We start from the raw sequence: 22,312 nt of genomic DNA on the forward strand, positions 1-22,312 counted from the left end.
TCATGGCTAAAGCCACTAAGGTATAAACTTGTACCGATGGATGTGATGAGGAACATGATAATGAAAGTGAAAGTGATGATGATGATGATGATGAACCCACTAAAGATGAACTAATTGATATGTTGGAAGATGCTAAAGAACATTTTGATATCAAGAGAAGGGAATGCAAAGACTTACGTAAGAAACTAAAAGCCCTTAAGCAAGCCTTTGATGAGCTCAATGCATCTCATGAGAGGCTAGAGGAATACCATGAGAAGCTTGGCAAGGCTCACAAGAAGCTTGAAAAGGCTCATTCCACTCTTGTTGAGCAAAATGAGAAGGAGCATGTTGTAACATGTGACAAAGGCTTAACATGTGACATAATTGATGAATCATTCTATAAGCCTATTTTTGTTGCTCCCGGCTAACCCCTCATGTAGCTCATCATCCACTTCCATCTCACCTATGAGTGATGGTTTCACTTGTGATGCCTCACTTATGGTTGAGAATGAGACCTTAAAGAAGGAGGTCAATGAGCTCACTCGCGCCTTAGGCAATGCCTATGGTGGTGAGGCCCTGCTTGCTAAAGTGCTTAGATAGCCAAATATTTTCTCTCAATAAAGAGGGATTGGGCTATACCCCTAAGAAAGGCAAGGCAGGCCTTTGATAACTCACAAGACTAGTTTTATGAAGGCAATGGTCGATTTTGCAATTGATGCAAGCAAGTTGGGCATGTAGAGCAATATTGCAAGAACAAGATTCAAGCAACCAAATGTATCCTCAAGTTAAGTTTGATTCTTGTTATTTGCTCACCAAGGGTGTTAATGGGGTGCATGCTAAGTTTGTTGGTACTCCAATTGTGGGCTCAAAGAAGAAAGCCATTTGGGTGCCAAAGAGCTTAGTCACTAACCTTCAAGGACCCAAGCAAGTTTGGGTACCTAAAAAGATTTGATGTTCTTTTTTAGGTCAATTACAAAGCTAGAGGAAGGCATTGGGTTCTTGATAGTGGGTGTGCTCAACACATGACTGGTGATGTAAGAATGTTCAACTCAATCAATACCAATGATAGCAATGGTTATGATAGTATCACATTTGGTGACAATGGCAAAGGCAAGGTCAAAGGGCTTGGTAAGATTGCAATATCCAATGACTTGAGCATATCCAATGACTTGAGCATATCTAATGTGTTGCTAGTAGAGAGCTTTAACTTCAATTTGCTATCCGTGGCTTAATTGTGTGATCTTAGATTCAAATGCATATTTGGAGTAGATGATATAGAGATCATAAGTGTAGATGGTTCTAATTTGATCTTCAATGGCTTTAGATATGAGAATGTATACTTGGTTGATTTCAATGCTAGTGAAGCTAAATTGTCAACATGCTTGTTCACTAAGTCTAGCATGGGTTGGTTATGACATAGAAGGCTTGGTCATGTTGGAATGAAACAATTGAATAGATTGATTAAGCATGATCTAGTTAGAGGCTTGAAAGATGTGGTATTTGAGAAGGAGAAACTTTGTAGCTCTTGTCAAGCTAGAAAACAAGTTGGAAACACTCATCCTAAGAAGAGCATAATGAGCACTAGCAAAGCATTTGAGTTATTGCACATGGACTTGTTTGGGCCAACACAATATACTAGTATTGGTGGAAACAAATATGGCTTTGTGATAGTGGATAACTACACTAGATACACTTGGGCATTCTTTCTAGTGGACAAAAGTGATATGTTTGCAACATTCAAATCATTTATCAAGGGTATACACAATGAGTTTGAAACAATCCATCAACAGAGTTAGAAGTGACAATGGTAGTGAGTTCAAGAACACTAAAATTGATGAGTTGTGTGATGATTTTGGAATTAGAGATCAATTCTCGGTCAAGTACACTCCATAATCAAATGGCCTTGTTGAGAGGAAGAATAGAACACTTATTGACATGGCAAGGTCCATGCTTAGTGAGTACAATGTGAGTCAATCCTTTTGGTCCAAAGCAATCAACATGACTTGCTATTATAGCAACCGCCTCTATTGTCACCCTTGAAGGAGAAGACACCTTATGAGCTCTTGAATGGTAGAAAACCCAACATTGCATATTTTTGGATTTTTGGTTGCAAATGCTACATATTGAAGAAAGGCACTAGATTTAGCAAGATTGACAAGAAGTGTGATGAGGGATTTTTGCTTGGTTACTCCACTACAAGCAAAGCATATAGAGTTTGGAATTTGGCAAGTGGTACTCTTAAAGAAGTTCATGATGTTGAATTTGATAAAACCAAGGGTTCCCAAGATGAAAATGAGAATCTTTAAGATGTTAGAGGCATTCAACTTTCAAATGCTATGAAGAACATGGATGTTGGTGAATTGAGACCTAGGCAAGTGAATGATGAATGAAGATGATCAAGTGCAAGTGCTCTCTAATTCAAATGTGTAAGATGATACAAATCAAGAAAGTACAAGTGGTTCTCATGACAATGAAGAAAATCAAGTGGCTAGTACATCATCTCAATCCAATGAGCAAGCAAGTGCAAGCATTGTTCCAATACTCCAACCAACCAATATTGCAAGAGATCATCCATTGGACACTATAATTGGAGATATCTCAAGAGGTGTACAAACAAGATCAAGATTAGCATCATTTTATGAGCACTTCTCATTTGTGTCATTCATTGAGCCAAGGAAGATAGAAGAAGCATTGAAGGATGTTGATTGGGTAAATGCTATGCATGAAGAATTGAACAACTTCACAAGAAATCAAGTATGGGAGTTAGTTGAAAGACCAAAGAACCACAATGTGATTGGAACCAAATGGGTCTTTAGAAACAAACAAGATCAAGATGGGATTGTAGTAAGGAACAAGGCAAGATTGGTAGCACAAGGCTATACACAAGTTGAAGGTCTTGACTTTAGAGAAACATATGCCCCGGTTGCTAGATTGGAAGCAATTAGAATCTTGCTAGCCTATGCTTGTGCCCACAACATCAAGCTCTATCAAATGGATGTCAAGAGTGCATTTCTCAATGGCTACATCAATGAAGAAGTTTATGTTGAGCAACCTCTCAGTTTTGAAGATGACAAGAAGCCCAACCATGTGTACAAGTTGAAGAAAGCATTGTATGGTTTGAAGCAAGCACCTAGAGCATGGTATGAGAGGTTGAGGGACTTCCTACTCTCTAAAGGGTTCATTATGGGCAAGGTTGGCACCACTCTTTTCATGAAGAAGATTGGCAAGGACTTGTTTGTGTTGCAAATATATGTGAATGATATCATATTTGGATCAACCAATCAAGACTTTTGTGAAGAATTTAGAAGAATGATGGCTAATGAGTTTGAGATGTCCATGATTGGAGAGTTGAGTTACTTCCTTGGTCTTCAAATCAAACAATTGAAGAATGGTACATTTGTGAGTCAAGGCAAGTACATCAACGACATGCTCAAGAAGTTTGGTATGAATGAGAGCAAATCCATTAGTACACCAATGGGAACAAATGGCAATTTGGATACTGATGCAGGTGGCAACATGGTGGATCAAAAGTTGTATCGCTCTATGATTGGAAGCCTACTCTATGTGACCGCATCAAGATCGGATGTCATGTTTAGTGTATGTATGTGTGTAAGATTCTAAGCCTCACCAAGAGAAAGTCATTTGAAGGCTATAAAGAGAATATTGAGGTACATTGTAGCATACACAAAATGTTAGTTTGTGGTATCCCAAAGGAGTAAAGTTTGAATTAGTTGGATATTTAGACTCCTAATTATGCGGGATGCAAGGTTGAAAGGAAGAGCACCTTAGGACACATGTCAACTATTGGGAAGATCACTTGTTTCATGGTCATCAGAAGAAGCAAAATAGTGTTACATTATCAACCGCCAAAGCCAAATACATAGTCGTTGTGCATAAATTCTTTGGATGAAGGCCACCTTGAATGACTTTGGAATCAAGTTCAAGAAAGTGCCATTGCTATATGACAATGAAGGTGCAATCAAGCTAACCAACAATCTAGTTCAACATGCAAGAACAAAGCACATTGATGTCCGCCACCATTTCATAAGAGATCATCAACAAAAAGGGGTCATTTCAATTGAGAGTGTGGGCACCGAAGATCAACTTGCCAACATATTCACCAAACCACTTGATGAAAAGAGGTTTTGCTAAGCTAAGGAATGAGTTGAACATATTAGATTTCTCAAATATGTGTTGATGCACCCCCCACTTATATGACATGCTTCTCCTTCAAGCAATCCTAATGTAAAAGTTGATTGGCATGCATACATCCTTTGCTAAGGACTTGTTTAGTGCATCTAGTCATTCCTCATGTTTTATAGGCTCATTCATGAAAATCAAATAAATTTGATGATTGTATGGTACCACTATTGCTTCTATGCTTGACTTGATCTAGTGGTAGCATATGACATGTTTGTGGGCTTGTGAACCTAGTGTTTAATCTAGAAAACAAACTATAAGTGTTTAACTCAACATGGTCAAGATAACCCTTGAAATGAGGTGTGAAGAAGCTTGTCCTTAGATCAAACCGAGTTAAATATCTTTGACAAGTGTTCTAGATTAAACCAAATTTGAGAAAATGATCCTCACCCCATTGATTGACATTGATAATCTTAACCTATCTTAAATTGAACCTTTGTGGTCATTGATGACAAAGGGGGAGAAGTAATTCACAAATATAGGGGGAGAGAAACAAAGATAAGGATAAGATGACAAAAGGGGAGAAATATGAAAGTAAGGGGATCACTTAAAATTTTAAGCACACAAGTAGGGGGAGTAAGCTCATAAACTTGATTAATGCATTTGAATGTGCATTTCATATGTTTGCTTGCATGGCATAAGTTTTAAATTCAAAATCTCATGCTTGTGTGGTGTATGCTAGTTATTGGTTTGATTGATGAAATGAAAAACTAGCATGCAGAGGTGGTTGTTAGATATGTCTTGCTTTATTTTCACAAGTGATACTAGAGCCTTGCATATAATATTGATCTCACGAAGGTATCTAGTGTTTGTGTTTTGCAAGTAATTCCAAGTGGTATCTAACTAACCATGGTGCTAAGGATGGTATATTTGGTGCACTCCAATTGGTATCATGCTTCAAAGGTTCATCTCTTATACCTTAGCATCATTTGGTAGACATTACTCTCCCACAACTCAAATACATGCATATGTACAATGCTTCTTTCCAAACTCTTAGCACATATGTAGGGGGAGCCAATGTTACCAATTTAGGTTCATGAAACTTGTCCAAATCCATTACACATGATAAATATGCTTGGCAAGAAACATAGATTCAATTGAATTTCAATTCATATCTTTGTCAATGGGTTGTCATTAATTACCAAAAAGGGGGAGATTAAAAGCTCTAGTTTGGTTTTGGTGAATTGATGAAACCCTAAGTGCTAACCCATTGCTCTAAGTGATCATGAGATAGGGTAGCATATTCCAAGTGGTGGAGCAAATGGTGAAGATCATGATGGTGGTGATGGCCATGATGATGATCAACTGCTTGGGCTTGGAAAAGAAGAAAGAGAAAAACAAAAGCTCAAGGTAAAGGTGATATCCATAGGAGCTCTTTGTTTTGGTGATCAAGACACCACATTTAGGATAGATAGACGTGCTATTAAGAGGGGTGAAACTCATATCAAAATGCGGTTATCAAAGTGCCACTAGATGTTCTAATTCATTGCATATGTGTTTAGATTCTAGTGAGTGCTAACACCCTTGAAAATATTTGTGAAAAGGAGTTACACTTGGTGGTTGGCACATTTGAGCAAGGGCAAAGTGTTCACACTTGAAAAGGAGTTGAAACAGGGGCGTTGGACCCTATTTCATGGAGCATCGGACTGACCTCTAGGTGTGACTAGAACCGCTCAATTTATATAAGCTCAAGCACGGTTGCCCCCACTTAACACATTGGCATGCACACACTTGCACTTATATAAACCCGGTAGTCCACCGATGTGTCATGAAGGACCTCGGTAAATCAACATCACAACCAAGATCACACTATTTAGCCAATACACATCACATACATAGGAGTTGCAGTAGAATAATATTACAATTGAGTTCACAAGTAATAATATGTTGCCAAGGTTTACAAATACGATGGCTAAAACAACATAGCTCTAAAATGATTACAATAACATAAGTTTCAATACACTGCTAGCATAAGTAACATCCTCCAACAATAGCATATAGACAAGAAATAAATATAGAGTCATCCGAGCCCACCTGACGGTTAACCACCATCTTCAGCAAGGCCGAGAACTTCACCTGCAACATGGTGGGATAAACCCTGAGTACTCGAATATACTCAGCTAGACTTACCTATCATAAACCAAAAATAAAATGACACCAAGGATCATGTAAGGCTTTATAAGTGGAGTAGGCTTGACAACATTTTGCGTAAAAGCGGAAGTAATATATATTTTGATCTGACCAGTTATTCTAGCAACAAGTTATACCTATTAAAACTAAGCATGTCTAGGTTGGCACCTGTACTAGAGCAATCTCTTGATTTAAGATGAAGCAAACTATAGTAACCATATCCGATATAATATTTGCATGTTCCTCATAACCATCATATTCCATGAAGTTACTACGATGGAGAAGCTCAATCAAGTTTCTCACTATCCGGGAAGATGACGATTTGAATCGATTGCATCCAGCTGGATAGTTATTCCTAACATAAACCCAAACTGTACCTACTCCAAGGTAGTCTTAGGTCACCTTTGGTACAACTCAGGTACACATTTCATGGGTCCAATCAGTGTCGCACACCCTTAGATACACTACCGGATGCCAGGTCAATCAGGACTTCAAGCTGCCCTTGGCCTCACACCAGCTCCCCTGCACATCCTTACTACCTCCTAGAGTGTGCACTTTCACTTAACAGGGTCCCAGCCTGAGTTGAGCTACTCGGCTTCATGGTTGGAACGAGTTGTCTAGCCAGCTAAGTGAGATGCATATGTTCAAAATAACAAGAGGGCCTCCAATGATGTGGTCCTTAATTAGCACAGACGAAATCACATGAGTCAACCTACACATAGACTCCACTCGGACTCCAGTTACATTATCCCATGGTTCTTTTCCACGATAGCAAATATAGCCAATCGTGCTCTGGTATCCACCTATATCTCACAGGTGATAGGAAATCACCCGACTTCTATCGAGCTAAGCATATACTCGATCCTAGACCTACATAGGGTTTAAGGTATATTTTTGGACAAGGAAGTTATATGCATTAAGTGTTTCCAATCAACTCCTATAACCTAATGCATCAAACATAAAGGATGCAAGTGATATTTGTAAAAACATAGGAGGCTTAGAATGCTCTAGGGTTTGCCTAAAATCCAACACTAGGTCAGTGTTTGTTAGATGACACTCGCTTGGTGAGCATCTCCAAGTTCAGGCGTGAACTCTCGGGGTCCTTCCATCTTTGGGATAGGTCCACCATACACCATCTTCTGGTTCGGCTCCAACATCATGTCCTTCACATGGTTCATCTAGCATACCTAGATGAGATGAAAAATGTAGATGTATGAATACATAGAAAACACCTCATGATGCATTGCAACAGGCATACAAGGCAAGGACAAGGTAACATCATATTGACTTAAGCACTAGAGAGCAAGTCATTTAACTAATTATTGCATAGGCCTATCATGGTAAGGTAGCAAGAAAATAACACCAAGCATTCACTAATGAGGAACTCAAACTAAGCTACTTTAAGCAATCATCTAGCACAAGCTAATCCTAGCAATCATACAATCAAGATCAAGCATAAGCAATCAACTCTAGGTATATGCACAAAATCTGAACAGTAACATAACTAGCCAATCAATTTAACCATAACTAGAGTTATATGCCTCCTACCTAGGTGATCCTAGACTTTCTAGAAAGCTAAAGAATTTTTCTACAACTTTGTTATTTACACCTAGAGCTTATTTAGAGGTCAACAAGGTTGAAAAATACTAACAAGAAGATCTACACAAACTAGGACAGAAATCTGACAGTAATTTCATAAATGTATATCTAAAGTTATAGACATCCAGTAAATATGATTCTTAACTTTCTAGAAATCTTATTAGGTTATCTATAACTTTCTTATTATCATCTTAAGATGGTTCTATAGCTATCAAGGTCAATCAACACCAAGAAGGCATCTCTATCTGGATTGGGACAAAACCTGCCATTCCACTTTGAACAGCTATAACCGGAGTTCTAGGCTAGCAAAAGGGTTTCTCTTAGACATTTTGGAAAGCTTAATAAAAGAACTATAAATCTTCTATTATAACCAATACATGATTCCATGATTAAACAATCCAAACAATACACTCATTCAGATTTGTTCAGAGCACATGCAAAAGCTAACAGGAAACTTGTAAAATCTATAACTCCTAAACCATCGGGTCTAAAATCATGAAATTTTAGTGCAAGCAAGATAAGGAAATTATCTACAACTTTCGCATTCAACATATCTACAAAAAATATCATTAAGCCACAAAATCATCACCACACTGCTAACTTCTCTAGCAGCCACAACAACAGAGATATAACTATATGCATTTATCATTAATGTTGTTAACAACTAACATTTTTGTTGCTATATATATAGATCCTAGTCATAGCCAAGCAATCACATTACTTAGCACCTAGTGTTAGAAGTATTTCATGGCATAAACACAAGCATCTACTAACAAACTTTCATTAGCTTTTCTATATATAAAAACCTATATATTAATTATAGGTGATGTTGCAATCACTTAGTTTGAGGCTAATATTTTTATAGGTAATAGGTGATGACAAAACATGATTACTGTTGAAATATTGCATGCTCAAGTTTATAATTTAATTACTATAAAAAGACAAATTGCAGACAAATTGCCATTGCAAGAAAACATGCAAGAGCAAGATAAATCTAAAGATCATCATTTTCTATAAACACCTAGCCATGTTAGGGTTTCTCAGGCCACAATATCACCATGCAAAGGCAAAGGTAACACATTTCACATTTTTGCATATATAAATTATTTATAAACCATTTAAAACCATTTTTAAGCATTAATCAAGTTAAATTCCTAACTTAGTCATAAAAGCACAAAAATTATAGGAATTTTAACCAAAGCTCACACATGCCATAAGTATACTAGCATAAAATTTCTAGGTCATTTGGAGTAGTACAACAGTAGATATGATGATAGCAAGCAGAGCAAGCTAGAATTAACCATTAATCATGACTAAGTCATAACATCATAAAAACAGCAGTACAAACAATATGTTTAATATTTTTCTTAGTGAGCACATGCTAAAACAAGACTCCCAAAACTAGAATCACATTTTTAGGACATTCCTACCTCGAGATATGCATCTGACAAACTTAAAAGGATTTCTAAAAGCACTTTACAAGAATAAATAAAAACAGCAAAAACTTCTACTAACACATATCATATTATGACTCTACTGCGTATATCTACTCACAAGGATTCTAAAACATCTTCATTTGCTATTTTATGATTTTTCGATGATTTTCCAAAGTTTCAGGCATAAAAGAAAAACAAATTTGCACCGAGGACCCCGAACTTTCATGAAAAAAGATTCCAGCGAACATGTCCTTCTAGGCATTATTCATACGAGTTTATAGCTTTGTAGTTAGGCCCCTTGGAAAAGCTTCTATTTGAACATGAAGCCCCTAGTTGCGGTTTGGAGCAGAGGACGTCGAGGAAGAGGCTAATTTCTGACCGGCGTGGTCGATTCTGATGGGGGAGGCGGTGCTGAGGCTTCCCCTTGTGCCGGCACATCCGCCAGTGCTAGCATCATGGCCCAAGGCGGGTCATGGGTTCTCACCCACGTGCGCATGCAATGAGTAGGGGCGCGGCTTTGGTGGCGAGGCACCCCGGCGGTAGGAGGAGGTGGACATCGACGGCGAGCTCGCGCTAGGGATAGAGGAGGACTAGTCAGAGATGGTAGGCGCTATAGGATTGGGAGGTGGTAGGGAACCATGGTGATAGGGCTCTGCTTGCCGGCCATGACGGCCATGGCAATCATGTCTACAAGCAGCAGTAGCGCGAGAGGGAGAGCGCAAGGGAGGGCGAGAGCGAGTGGGAGAGGCAGAGAGTGAGCCTAGGCATCTCCCCATCGACACAGGGCGACAATGGCATGCAACAATGGAGGTGGGGTGTGGAGGTCACCATGAAGGCATTTTGTTGGACACCTGGCATGCATGGCTTAGCCTGACTTGGACACCATTTTTTGGTATATTCCGTGTTGATTCGGATCCTGGTGCCTAAAACAAAGTTGTTGCTCTCTAAATGCTCTCCAACTTTCCTTAAGGGCAACTAGCCATTAGAGTTCTGGTTTAGCAGCTAATTAAGCTCCAAGATGGCATTGTCAATTCATTGACAACAATTACAAAAGCCCCAAACTTGATGGCCAAAACAAGGTCAAACGGATTCCAACTTCTTCTCAGACCTTCTTCATAGACTTAACTCCAACTTTTGTTTTTGGCTCAACTCAAGTTGCTTAACAAATTTTGGAGAATGCAGGATGCCACTCATCATTGCCACTAAAATTCCAGACTTTGTCGATTCTTGGACCCTTGAAAATAGCACTGGATTCGATCTTGGGGTCCCTAATTGTCTAGGTTAGAGGCTGAACCAGGTCTTGGTACTTAAACAAAAGTTGTTCTACTTAATTTAAACTACAACTTTGCTTAAAGGATCTAGGATTGGTTCAACTTGGTTTGCAAGATACAAACCTCCAAAGATGAGTACACGAAACTGAGTTCGGACTTAGAACATTCAAGCATTGTCAAAGGAATTTAGTGCCATTAGCTGTTTTTGAAACTGACTTTGAAGATCTAAATGAACTCTAAACTTGACAAGACTTGTTTTGTTGTTTCCTTCACAAATGTTACTCCAACTCATAGTAAGAAGTCCAATCAAGCTATCACACAAATTTAGAAGATAAAAATTCACAAACATGTCAACTCGCTGCTGTCGATCAAGGACTTAGAAAAATCCTAGAGGGACCAAAACAACACTGTATCCAAACTTGAGGCCACTTTTGGAGACATTTAGAAGTTGAGTTAGGGCTTGGTCCAAGAACAAAGTTTGTAGAACACAAACCAAACTACCACTTTAATTTAAGGTCCAACTTCATATCTTGTTTCCAAACTATTATTTGACCTAGGTCAAAGCGATATCACGATAATCCTTGGAATTAGGGTTTTCGACCGATTGAGGCATTTTCTTGACATTTGCTCAACATGAAGCCCTTCATAACTTTTGTTCATGAGTTGAATTGGAGCTATTTGAGCAAGGTTGCAAGGTTTGTTCGACATCCCATGTTTCCATTCACTTAATAAAGCAATTCAAGCAAGGTTATAACTTATCATTTCATGTGACTTCTTGGCTCCAAACTTTATGAAACTTTTCCAATGGTGGAGATAGATAGATGTTAAGGTGATGCTCATGAAAGAGCCATGTTTAACACTAATCAAGCATACATTTGAAAAGGATCAACATGTAAGCAATGGTGTGTTGTCCAAATTTAAATTGGGCTCATTTTCATAGATTTGACCTCAACACTGTAACACCCCAAGTGTTTATCACTAGTTAAGCAATGGGTTTAAACTCAAACATGACATGTCGAGTGGTAATGTAGGTGTCAAGATCAAATCCACATGATGGAGCTCTAACTTAAACTTGGGCCACGCACATTTGTTTACATATAGGCCCTTTTCAAGATATATGCTTGACTAGTGTTATTGGAATATCTTCATGTGTCTCACATCAATACCCATCTATATTGACCCATGGAAAAGTTTCGTGAAGTTTGGAATCAAGAAGTCACATGAAATGATAAGTTATATCTTTGTTGGAATTGCACTGTTAAATGAATGGAAACATTGGTCATTAAACAAACCTTGGTACTATGCCCAAACGACTCTAATTGAACTCTACAACAAAAGTCATGAAAGGTTCGTATTGAGCAAATGCCAAGAAAATGCTCCAATGGATCAAAAAGGATAATTTAAGCTTTATCATGATCCTACATTGGTCAAAATAGAACTATAGGTTCTATGCATGTTTTGGAGTTGGACCTTTAATAAAAGTTGTGGCTCATCTTATGTAGAACAAACTTTGTTAAATGGTCAAGAGCTAGTTTGGTATCTAACTTAGTCAAATAGAGCTCCCAATATTCAATGAAGTGCTGTTCTGGAGCCTCAGATTTTGGCTAAGTCAAAATGGTGTTTCAGTTTTGGTTACCCTACTTTGGAGCTTTATATCTTGCAAACCGAGCTGATCCAGACCTTGATCCTTTAATAAAAGTTGTTCTTTGCTTTGAGTACAACATAGTTTGTTTTTGGAGTATGCCCTAGTTCAGTTTGTAGATGATGCAAACAGAGGTTACAAGATCGAAACTACTGCTGTTTGTAGACCTAAGTCTGAAATCTTGGGCCTCGACGATGACATTCCGCGTTCTCCAAATTTTGCTAAGCAACTTTAGTTGATCGAAATGTAAAAGTTGGAGCTTACATGATGGGGAAGAACATACAAGAAGATGGCACCAGTTGCATTTCATTTCGACCATCAATTTTGGATTTTTCTTGTCGCTGTCAAATCACTGACACTATCAAGTTTAGTACTAATTATCTTCTAATCCAACAGCCTAATGGCTGAGCACCCTTAATCAAAGTTGGAGAGCATGAGGAGTAGGTCAAACTTTGTTTTTGGCCCATTCGCTAAATCAGCCAGGAACAAGCCCAAAAACGTCGCCCACCATGCCCCGTTCGTCACCCGCCACGTGCTCGACATAATGGGCGCGTGTCCAGGGCGTGGCCGCCATGCACAGAGCGCGCGCCACCATGGCCGCGTGCCATTGCCGCGTGTCCTGCCACTGTCGCGCTCCTGCTCCTCCATAACCGCGCGCCCGAGCGGCCCTCGTCTCCTCTCTCGCCTTCCCAGCACCCCTCTCGCTCTCTACCTCCGCTCCTTGCTGCTCGCGGCGAGGCTGCCATGGCTGGCCGCCCAGCAGGCACCGCGCCCAGCCACCTCCGGCCCCTACCGCTGGCTGCGCCAAGCTGGCCACCGTGGCCCTTCCCCTTGGCCGCTGAAGCCACTCCCCAGCCGGCCGAATCCCTCGCCGGCCGACCCCGCAGCCGCTGCCGCCGGAGAGGCTGCCGCGGCCGTCGCTGGCTCACGTGGCCAGGCCGCGTCGGGCGTCCGCGAAGCAAGCGGCGGCCACCTACAAGTGCGCAAGGGCCCCCTGGTGCTCCCCCGCCCCTCAGCCGCCGACGGCATGGCCTCCTCCGGCCGGAGCAGCGAATCCCCGATGACCTCCCTGTTCAAAATCCCGTCAGGGACCTCCTACAACAATTCGACGAAAGTCAGGGTTCTAACTGCGAAGTCAGTGACTCAGAGGAATAGTGCCGATAAGGACTTAATTGTAGTAAATTTGCTGAATCTTTGGAAATTCATAGTAATTCATAGAAAATTCATAAAATAGCAAATGAGGACTTTTTGGAATCCTTGTGAAATTGTCTATGTAGTAGATCTATAATATGTCATGTTTCAGTTAAAGTTTTAGCTGTAAAAATAGATTTATGCCTCTGGGTTTTTAATTCTAGTTGTATTTGTCTTTTTCATAACTGCAGTTGTAGGGCTCCAAATGAAGTGAAATTTTTGTGGCATGCTACTCATGTGATGTTTGATGTGTGGTAAAAATTTCAGGATTTTAGGCTTGATCAATTTAGAGATATGAAAAATAACAAATGGCATATGCTGCTTTGCTTCTATTCTGGACAGTTCTGCATGTATGCATTGTTTGGCTCAGTTAAGTTATGAATCATGCCTTGTTGATAATAAATGAGTTGTAGTAATTTTCATAAGCTTTTCAAAAAGCTAAAGAGCACAATTTTTGGTTAAGTATGTGTTTAGCTATAGTTGTTTAAAGTACTGTGGCAGTTTCTGCCCAAACCCAGACAGGGTTGCTTTGTGTGCCATGTGTGACCTTGTTAGTAGCAGAATTAGTTCTAGATGTTTATAGCAAAGTTGTTCAAAATTTGTTAAGCTTTCCAAAAATTCCAGAACCATATTTATTGGACATGTGGAACTCAAATTATAGCTGTTTAAAGTAGCATATCAGTTTCTGTTCATGTTTTGGATATAGATGTCTTCCTTGGTTTAATTGACCTTGTTAACTATGAAATCATCTTAAGATGATAATAAGAAAGTTGTAGGTAACTTTATAAGCTTTCCATAAAGTTAAGAATCATGTTTGTCGGAGGTCTAGAACTCCATTTATGCTTCTCTAAAGTTCCTATAAGTTTTCTGTCCATAGTTGTGCCTCTGCTGTTTAGGCTGCTGGTGCAAGTGTTACTTGTGCAACTAGTTTCATGGTGTAAATGATGTTTACTGTAGTTTTGGTAAATACAAAAGTTGTAGATGATTATCTTATCTTGCTTGTGTTAAATTTTCATGATCCTAGGTCTGATAGTTAGGAGTTGCATGCTTAATAAGTCTACTATCAGATTTTGATTACATTCTGCGCAGACTTAAAATATTAGCATGTTTGGTCATGATAACTTGGGAATCATGCTGAGATGATTAAAGATGAAATGTGGATAATTTCCTAAGCTTTCCAGAATGTCTTGTTTCATATCATTTGGATTTATAAAACTCCAGATATGATTGATTTATGAAGCCGCTGTTTGCAAGTCTAGAAATTGGCATATTCCGGTTATAGTTGTTGCTTCACCTTGACTTGCTTTGCATGTTGCTAGGTGTGGTTCATGTCCTTAGTAATTAAGTTAAATACACCTGAGATCTTGTGAGACTTATGTGCCATGTATAATATTCTTTGTTATCTTAGCATGATAGATTGTGTGATGTTAAGTTAAGCATCGCGAAGTACTTAAGTGTGTTAGTGTAAACTATGCTTGTCTTACTTGCTATTTTGTGATGCGTCTCATGGTACTATTCTTCATATTCATGCACTTGCATCTTGCATCTCATCTAGGTACGCTAGATGCACCACGTGAAGGACAAGATGTTGGAGCCAAACCTGAAGATGGTGTTGGTGGATCCATCTCGTGAATGGAAGGACCCTGGAGTGCTTGCCTAGAGTGGAGACGTCGTCAAGACGGAGCAAGCTAACTTGACTGATTCGTGTCGGATCCCAGGCAAGCCCCGGAGCATTCTAAGCCTCCCATGTTTTTACAAATATCTTGAGTCTCTTTTATTGTTGATGATGCATTAAGTATAGGAACTGGTTGGAACCAATTGATGCATTATATCCTTACCTTGTCCAGATAAAATCCTATGAACCCTAATTAAGTGTAGGATCGAATGATGCTTAGCTATGCTTAGACCGGTAGAAGTCGGGTGATTTCCTGTCACCTGCGAGATGTAGGATGAGCTCCGGTCACGGTTGGCTATAATTGCTATCATGGAAAAGAACCATGTGTTAATAATGAAAAGAGACCAGATGGGATGATGGTAGTGCAGCAACAAGGCATGGAGGTCTTGGGTGTGAATCTATCCCCGTCTGTGTCATTTAAGGACCGATTCGCTGTACGTCCTCAGGTCATGTTGAACGCAGCCTAACACTTAGCTGGCCGGATAAGTCGTTCCGATCGCGAAGCCGAGTAGCTCAACTCAGGCCGGGAACGCGAGCAGTGGCGGCATTCTGGAGGTAGTAAGGATGTGTGGAGAGCCATTGGCATAAGCCCAAGGCAGGTTAGAGTCCCGAACAACCTTGGCAGAGTGGTTCTCTGAGAATGCCGATCTGTTCGGACTCGCGACTCCTGAATTGTGCCAAAGGTGACTTGTTTGCGACCCTGACGGGGGAAGCAAGGTTTGTGTTAGGAATACCCCTCCAGCTGGATAGGAATCGATTCGAATCGCCGTCTCTCCCGGATAGTGAGAACTTGACTTGAGCAGCGGCAACGTAGATTCACTAAATTTAATGATATGGTTAAATGATGATGATGATGACTATGATAATGAGCCATGAATTACCTGATATGGTTATTATTGTTTGCAACTTAATTAAGTGATTGATTAGTATAGGTGCTAATATAGATGGTAGGTAATGGCTAAAAGTCGCTGCTAGTTTAGACGGATAATGCTAATGATTACTCAAGCTTTTATGCAAAAAGGTTGTCAGCTCTGCTCCATCAAATAAAGCCTTGCATAATCCTTGGTGTCACTTTATTTCTGGTTTACGACGGGTAAGTCTGGCTGAGTACATTCTCGTACTCAGGGTTTATCCCACCATGTTGCAGGTGAAGTTCTCGGCCTGTTGAAGATGGTGGATAATCCGCCGGTGGGCTCGGTGATTCTATATTTACTTCTCATCTATATGCTTTTGTCTGAGGATGTCACTTATGCTAGCAATATATTTGGAACTTATATTAATGTAATCATTTGAAAGCTATGTTGTTTTCACTAAGCGGTTTTGAAACCCAAACTTGTGCTATTATTTGTGAATCCATTTGTAATATTATTTTCCGCTGCAACCCTGGGTATGTGATGTGTATTTGCTTAATCCCGCGATCTTGGTTGTGATGTTGATTTACCGAGGTCTTTCGGGACACTCGGCGGACTACCGGGTTTATATGAGTGAAAGTATGCGCGTGTCAACGTGTTAGCGGGGACAGCCGTACTTGATCTTGTATAAATTGGGCGGTTCTATTACAAACACCTTCATCACCATTTTAGAGATAAGGAACCACCATTTTAGAGATAAGGAACTAAAGCTCCTGATTACCTCTTGATCTATCATGTTTGAGCTAAAACCCACTGCCTAGCAAGTGGCTAACACTCAGGGTGTTACATCTAGCTGGGTCCGATGGCTAACCCTAGCGCATGCATAGAGAGAAGGTCGCGTTAGTCTGGGGCTCACAGGAGTGTCGGACTGGTCGTGCGCATTGTTTAGTCAGTGTCACAAGTGTGAGTGAGCAAGGACGCGACGCGTGGCAATGTTGGACTCTCGATGGAGTTCGACAGTGGGCGTCGGACTCGGGTCCAAGGATTTTTACCCTCTCTAGTGCTCTCTAGACTACATCGGAGCATCCCTATGTGGAGTCCGATGGTGCGTCCGAGGAGTGGGACCGACGATGGTGATCAACATGTGGTAGGCGACCATTGGCGGCAATGGTCATTTTCATTTGAATGGGACACGTGGCAGCTCATGAGTGGACATGGCAGGGTGTCGGACCGAGCGTCGGACTGTCCGATAGCCCATGCCAGCAAGTCCAACGGTCACTTATGTGACCCAATGGCTCCATTTCAAGGAGGCTCCTATTTAAGCCTCATGGATAGCTCTTGCTCACTCTCTTGCCATTTTCATTGACATAGCACCCTAGTGAGCTAAGCCAAAGCCCTCTCACTCATCTCCATCATTGATTCTTCATCTTTGTGAGATTAGGAGTGAATCCAAGTGCATTGCTTGAGTGATTTCATCTAGAGGCACTTGGTGATTGTATTTTGCTGTAGATTTTGCTTGTTACTCTTGGTGGTTGCCACCACCTAGATGGCTTGGTGCAGCGAGTATCGTTGAGCAGAGGGTGGTGTTTGTCTCCAGCTTTGATCATGGTGATTGTGAGGGGTTCTTGATCTTTCCTCGGTGGAGAGCCAAAAGGTACTCTAGTGGATTGCTCATGGCTTGTGGATCCTCATCTTGTGTTGGTTGTGCGGCACCCAATTGCGGGTTGGCGTGTAATGCCTATTAGCGCATGAACCTTCAAGTGAGTGAATCACCACAACAAGAACTAGTTTGCCGGCAAGCAAGTGAACCTCGGTGAAAAATCATTATGTCATCTTGTCTCCGAGGATTTGATTGGTGTTCATTGTAATTGATTGATCATCTCTTGCCACAGTGGTATAACTCACTACCTCTCTTGTGTATTTACTTTCTTAGTGTAGCTAAGCTCTTTAGTGTAATTAGTTTTGAGAGCTAGTTTGTGTCTTGTCTAGGGGTTAGTGAGGCTCTTTAGTTAGTCTTTTAGAGCTCACTAACTTAGTGGTTGTGACTTAGCCTCTTGTGTGATTTAGAGATCATAGATAACTAGAATTCTAAATAGGAGGCTTGCATTTTGAGTAGGCTAGCACAACACTCGATTCGCTTCATAATTGTCTAACCACTTGGCTTAAGTGTTGTTGTAGAAATTTTTATAGGCTATTCACCCCCTCTAGCCATTAGGACCTTTCAATGATCTGTTACGTATCCTTGCTAACACATACCCAGACTTGGCTAGAGAAAAGTTCTTCACTCTTCAGGTGCATTATCCAGTCTCAATGATGGAGACCCAGATGGCTGCACATCTTGTGACGGTGTCTCTGATGGTGATGTCACCTTCTCTTTCCATACTTTCTTGGTCTATGGACGTGACTTAGGCAGAGTAGGTTCATCTTTTACAACTTCTTTAGGTTCCTCATCTTCCTCCCCACTTTTCCTTAGGGATTGATTCTTTTGGTTTTAGGATGATCGATGTCTCCTCCTAGAGTGGGTCTTCTTTGGCTGTTCATAAGTGGTATAACTATTAAAATATTAACGTACCTTCTCTCTAGGGAATTGAAAGTGGACTTGTCTAGATCCGACGTAGATGATTGTGTTGGTAGTGTTGAGGAATGGTCTTCCAAGGATGATGGGCATATCATCTTCTTCTTCTCCCATGTCTAGAACCATGAAATTGGCAAGGGCAAACTGATCATGTATTCTTACCATGACATCTTTTGCTATTCCTTCTAGAAATTGGATTGATTGGTCCGCCATTTGCAATTGCATATATGTAGGGAACAAAGGTTTGTCACCAAATAAATATTCATATATTACCTTGGACATTATGTTGACACCCGATCCAATGTCATAGAAGGTCTTCTGGAATATTCTTTGTCCAACAGTACACTCGATCATGGGTACTCCTAGATCATCCTTCTTAGCAAGGAATGGTGAAGTGAGGAGGTGGTCATACTCTGATCGAAGTGTGTTGATCATGTTAACTGATTCTTCTTGAGGGTGCTATGCCTTGTTCTTGTTCTTGCTCCTTCTCCTATTGTTCTTCTTCTTGGTCACTATTATCTTTTTGGGTAGGTATGCAGTTTGTGGATGTGCAGGAGATCGCAAGATGTAGTTCTTGAAAGAAAACTTGTCCTTTTTATCCTTGATTGTGAAACAGATCTTGGCACTATCCGCGTAGATGATGGATTTTGCGGTGCTTAGGAAAGGTCGGCCCAAAATAATGGGTGCCCTTACATCTCCACCCTATTTCCAAAACCACAAAGTCTATGGGAACATATGATTGTACCACTAAAACAATAGTATCTTCAAGAACTCCCTTGGGGTAACAGATTGACTAATCTACAAGCTGCAAATGCATATTTGTGTACAACAAAGTATCTCCATTAATTTGATCATAAATGACCTTAGACATGATGTTGACACTTGCTCTGAAGTCATAGACAACTTCTTGAAAAATGTAAGGTCTAATGGCGATGGGGATGACAAGTCTCCCTGGATCGCTCTTCTTTTCCGGTAGGGTATAATCTATCCACCTTCCCATCAATGGTTGTGAATATCGACAAGATTTGTAGTTTCTAGATCTTTTGGTTGCCCCAGAATCTTACCTTTGTCGGACAGAGGAACAACAGCTGCCAGCTGAGCTATTTGTGATTCTATCATTTTATTAAAGCTATGCTGGTTCTTAATGGAAGAAGCAAAGCTATTCATTCTATTATTTATGTTCTCTAGAATTTTATCATTGGTAGCTACCTTTCTAGATAATCCCTCCATAAGTTTGGATTGGCCAGCAATTAATTCTTTTAAGGGTGGTTGATTGAAATTATTAAAATTATTACCTTGATAGTTACCTTGGTAGTTTAGTCTTTGTTGCTAATTCCAAACTTGATTATACCAAGGACAAAAGTAGTTGTTGTTGACAAAGTTCACATCCTCATGGATTTTAGGACAGTTGCTCCCTAAATGCCCAGTGTTTCCACACACTTCACATGTCATGCGAGAATCATGAATGTGCATGACTTCTTGCTTCTCATTGGCTCGATCTTCAAGCTTCTTCATTAGCAAGTCCATCGTAGCAGACAACATGTCTACCTCCTTGAGTTGATGCATACCTCCACCTCTCTTATGGGTCTAAAGACGTTCTTCATCCTAACCTTGGTTGGAGAGCATCTTCTCCACAAGAGTTGTTGCAGCTAGTATGGTGAGTAACAGGAATGCACCTCTAGCAGTAGCATCCATAGTCTCATGGGTACTGTTGGTCAACCCATGGTAGAAAGTCTGCATGAGTAGCCAATTCTCCATCCCATGATGAGGACATTCCGTAATGTAATCTTGAAAGCGTTCCCATGCCTTAGGGACAGATTCATCATGTTGTTGCTGAAAGCTTGAGTTCTCCCACGTGGAGCATTGGTCTTGCCCATAGGAAAGAACTTGGCTAGGAAGGTAGTGGAGCAGTTATCCCATGTAGTATTTCTATCTTTGTTGGTGTAGAACTATTGCTTTGCCTTCCCCAAGAGTGAGAATGGGAAGAGGCAAAGTAATATGGCATCTTAGGTCACTCCTTTGATGGTGAAAGTACTATAGATCTCTAGGAAGTGTTGGAGATGTGTACTTGCATCTTCATGTGCCTTTCCACAAAACTAGCTTGCTTGCACCATGTTGATGAGGGCTGGCTTGAGCTTGAATCCATTATCTCCGACATTGACTATTGATCCAGTACGAATGCTGGCCGTAGTTGGAACAAAGAATTCATGGAGAGTCCTGTTAGCCATGGCTTCAAATTTAGGTGTTAAGCTTCGCCTTATATGGCTGCCTTTTGACTTTAAAGCTAGAACTTTCTTGAATTTAGCTCTAGTCCTCCTAATTAATGCTTCTGGATCATCAATGTAGTTTGTTGGAAGGTCAAAACCGGTCACACATTACCCTACATAAGATACACAAGTAGACAAAACAAGGGTAACTCTATTTGAGCAACGGTCAATGGTTTTCCTCGATCACATCAATAAGTATGAGTTTATCAATACTTTCTTTGCCTAGCTACCTTCCCCGGCAATGGCGCCAGAAATGCTTGTTGACATTTTTTAGCGTTGCAACTAAGAACAAAGTTTTAAATCTAGTCCCTAGTGACAGTGCTAGAAATGCTTGTCGGTATTTATTAACTTGTCACTTGTTTTAGTAGCCACTTATTGCTTACCTACATCTCCTAACATTACTTTACTAGGTTGTCATCCCTAGTGATGATGACAGAGATGCTTGTTGGTACTACATAGCATTACTACTAGAATAATACTAAGCAGTTCTTTATTAATTTATGTGACTATGAAGAATAGATATGAATATATAAAGGAATCTGCAAGCGCACAGATAATTATACCATTGTAGCACTTCACCCGGGAGTATTACAGGTATCGTTATTTATATTTTTACCACAGGGAAGGTCTAGCATTGACATGTACTGATAACTTATACTATTGATGAAGAAAAAACCATAACCAATATTCTACTCATAACAGGTGTAAGACATAGGGCAAGATATATGATAAGTATTGATCATCAATAATGATAAATCACTCAAAGTACTCATTTCTATGGCATTAGCATGGTCAGGTAGAATATTAGAGGAATAATTCCTAAGTTATTCTTATTTATAGGTCAAAGCATACGTTGATTAGTGCAATTATACCTAATAATCATTGCTAGGATCATCATCATATCTACACATAAGGGATATTACTAAGGAAGATTAAGAATATAGCTTGTTCTTCCTTTGTAACCGGACCCTACAGGCGCCTATATTCAGGGAGTGGACTACAAATTACTCGATGGAAGTGTCACATCCATGATCTACCACATGACCCAGAATATAGGGTGTATCCGTAGGTAAATAACATATAAGCACCACGCTTACACAATGTCGACCACTCACCCATGGCACCTTAGAGTGAGCGCTATACGAACTTATGCATGAACATGATGATAATCTAACTATACTAAGCATATAATCAAAGTAGGCGATGAACATTATAACGAAGAACATGAATAAGATGAATACTAATATTGTCATAACAATTGTATCTAGCATATAAAAATAATGGAGGTACAAAAAAGAGGGGGTACAAAGATTATATCAAACCACGCTCTTGAAAAGATCAGGAATCCAAGCGAAGTGTTGACGTTTCTTAGCGCTGCTACTAAGAACAGAGTTTTAAATGTAGTCCCCAGCGACAACGCAAGAAAAACATGTTAGTATTTATTAACTTGTCACTTGTTTTAGTAGCCACCTATTGCTTACGTACATCTCCTAACA

The 22,312-nt window shown here is 40.1% G+C and overlaps 1 non-coding gene across 1 annotated transcript; it reads left to right on the top strand.

The window, feature by feature from the left end:
• The first annotated feature begins 20,305 nt into the window (after positions 1–20,305).
• LOC136468149 (small nucleolar RNA R71) lies at positions 20,306–20,413 on the top strand. The gene has a single exon (XR_010761688.1). It is a non-coding gene; the product is annotated as a small nucleolar RNA R71 (small nucleolar RNA).
• Positions 20,414–22,312: the final 1,899 nt, after the last annotated feature.

Source organism: Miscanthus floridulus, chromosome 7 (genome assembly GCF_019320115.1).
Source record: "Miscanthus floridulus cultivar M001 chromosome 7, ASM1932011v1, whole genome shotgun sequence".
Taxonomy (NCBI): Eukaryota; Viridiplantae; Streptophyta; class Magnoliopsida; order Poales; family Poaceae; genus Miscanthus; species Miscanthus floridulus.